Consider the following 3,376-nt stretch of genomic DNA (forward strand, 5'->3'; position numbering starts at 1 on the left):
GAAGTAAGAAACGATACCTATTTTAAACAAGAATGAGGCTATGAAAAGGGACAAAAAAAGACAGCTATACTGATAATGATAATGATGATGAAAATGATAACGATAAAGATGATACTGATCATGAATATGATGAAAATTGTGAATATGATCATAATGATGATAGTGATAACGATAATGATGATGCAGATACTAGTAATGAATAAGATGATATTAATGATGATGATGATGATAATAATGAATATGATGGTGATGATGATGATGATGATGATGATGATGGTGAGATGATGATGATGATGATGATGATGATGATGATGATGATGATGGTGATGATGATGATGATGATGATGAGGATGATGATGATGATGATGGTGATGATGATGATAATGATCATCATCATCATCATCATCATCATCATCATCATCATCATTATTATTGAAATAGTAACAAGAAGAACAACAACAACAATGATAATGATTATGATACTAATGATAAAAAGTATGAAAAAGAACAGAAGAATCTTCATCAGAGAAGGTAAAATCCAAGACCCCCCCCCCCCCCAACTCTACAGCTTCACCTGAAGAATAAATTAATTTAAGAAGTCGAACCAATTAGCGGCTCAGACCTCCTCTTACCTGCGGTTCGAACATCGGAGTGATTCGAGCTTTAAATTCTGAGGAGGATATATTACTCTTTTAGTAGATATGTACACGCGTGTATATGTATATATATGTGTGTATATACACATATATATGTATATAGATACACACACACACACACACACACACACACACACACACACACACACACACACAGACACACACACAGATATATATATATATATATATATATATATATATATATATATATATATATATATTATATTATTATTATTATTATTATGGTTGTTGTTGTTGTTAGTAGTATTGTTATAGTATTATTATTATTATTACTATTATTATCATCAATATCACTATCATTATCATCATAGTTATCTTTATTATTATCACGCTTTGGAATCCTTTCTTATATTGCCATGTTTCACCTAGAAACCAGTGGCAATAAGAAGAATTGCACAAGAGAATTGTTATGATAGTACTGGTTCTTTGAAAGTACTAAGGGATATATTTTGTAGTTCTTGCAAACTTGCAAGGTTTGGCCTATTCGACTGGATGGTTCTATCAGCATTGATGTTAAAATCCCCCCAAAAGTGTGACCTTGTCATGGTGGCTTATGTTTGTACTAGTCTAGCTTTCATGTAATGTTGTAACGTTGACAGGCATTCCTGTGATAATACTGGTTGATTCCACTGTGCCTGTTTTTTTTCTGTTGGTGTTTAAACAAAACACCCAAAGAACGAGGTTTCTCTTTTATGTTAGAAATTAGAATGGCACATTTATGGAGGATCTTTGCCTGAAAATTTCCTGTAAAAAGACTTGGGTCTAGGTCAGCCATTATGTATGCTTCAGTTTCGGTTTTAAAGCCCGGTGCTGATAGGTTTTTCAGTATTCTACATCAGCACTTCCCGTTCAATGTCCTGAAGGGGTGTGTTCGCCCAATTTTCCTTGATGCTTATAAGTCCAATATTCTTAGCTGTTTTCACAACTTTGGACTGATTGGCAGAATACAGGTTTTCATTCCCGCCCGGCATCAATTTTTAGCTTAGGGGTAATTTTCGGCTCTCCTGTGTGACCGAATGAGCCCTTTTATAATTTTATTGTTGTCTGACGAGCCGCAACAGCCATCACCAGCTCTACAGACAGGGTTGAGCCCCTATAGCGGTGATTTATAGGCCGCTCAAATTTAAAATCACTGCTACCCTCCTTGCGGCAGAATAAAAACTGTCCACATCATATTCAAAGGATGGTGCACTCTATTAGTTATGAGCAACTTGCGCACCTTGATATCTATATTTTGTGTCAGTTATTGTCCACTTGATGCAGTTTAAACTGTACGTAACTAAAAGTATGGCAAGAGTGTTGACTGCCTCCATTCTGTTCTATTAGAATAATAGAGTTCCGTTTTTAACACAGTCCTGACTCGTCGATAGAATTCCTTCCGAACCTTTTCTTCATACTCGAGTAATGAATACTGTCACCCTCACATACTCTACTTATGTACTTCCTCTTGGTCCAAATAGCGTTGTTTGTAGCAAGGGAAACATCAGCATTATGGACACCTTTAAACCCTTTTAAAAGTGGCCAGCACATCTGACTAGAGCAATGACACTGAACTGCTCTGCTGTTTGCAGAAAACCCCTTTTAGGTGTACACCATTACAGGTAAAAAGTTTTCGGATCATCCATAAGTGAATAGATGTTCAATGCTGCTGTTGCCGATCTTATATCCAATACTCAAATTAATATTATTCTAAAGAAAAGGAATGAGTACAAGGCAAAAGAGAAGGAAAATGCCACGGATGATGTCAGTCGGGATGGATTGAAGACTATCGATTTGGTGCGACAATAACAGCGTTGTGTTCTAGAGCCAAACGCTTAGATCTCAGACAACTGATAATGGGCCCCGGATTTTAAGATCTAATCACGGGGCACGCTGTCAAAAACATTGCGGTAATCTATTCAAATAACCCTAAGTTTTTTTGGAATTACAATTTTCAAGGGTCATTTGTTCGTTAACAACTGATCTCAACATCCGTATTTACCTTCTCTTACTCATTTTTTTTGCGACAGGAAAAAGGCTTTTGATCTCATGAAACTAGATTCGTTCAGTGAAGGAAAGGGCACCATATTGTTGTACTGAGGCAGGTATTAGGTCCTTTGGTTTTAGGGGGTTTCGTGTCAGCACCCCCCCCCCTCCCATCCCTTGCTTGTTGCCGTGTAGGAGCTTAATTTGAATTTATGTGAAGGGAATTCAGGTGATATTAGAATAAGAGACTCGGCTATGGTTATATATCTCTGGCATATAAAGTTATATTTGACTAAAATTCTCACTCTCTCTCTCTCTCTCTATCTATCTATCTATCTATCTATCTATCTATCTATCTATCTATCTACCTACCTACCTACCTACCTACCTACTTACCTATCTATCTATCTATCTATCTGTCTGTCTATCTATCTGTATATCTACCTATTTTATATATATCTGTTTGTCTCTATCTATATGTCTGTCCCAAGCTCTGTCCTCTCACTCTTTCTCCCTTGTCCACTGAAATATTCTTCATGGATTTTCTCTCTTTTACACAATGGCAGCAAATTTGATCCTGAATTTCATATTGCAGTAAAAAGCGTTTCTCGGGATCTGCACTTCATAATTCTTTAAACACGTTTAATCATATTTTTATTATTATTATTATTATTATTATTATTATTATTATTATTATTATTATTATTATTATTATTAAGGATATTTCTGATAGA

The sequence above is a fragment of the Penaeus monodon genome, chromosome 1, assembly GCF_015228065.2.
Source record: "Penaeus monodon isolate SGIC_2016 chromosome 1, NSTDA_Pmon_1, whole genome shotgun sequence".
Lineage (NCBI taxonomy): Eukaryota > Metazoa > Arthropoda > Malacostraca > Decapoda > Penaeidae > Penaeus > Penaeus monodon.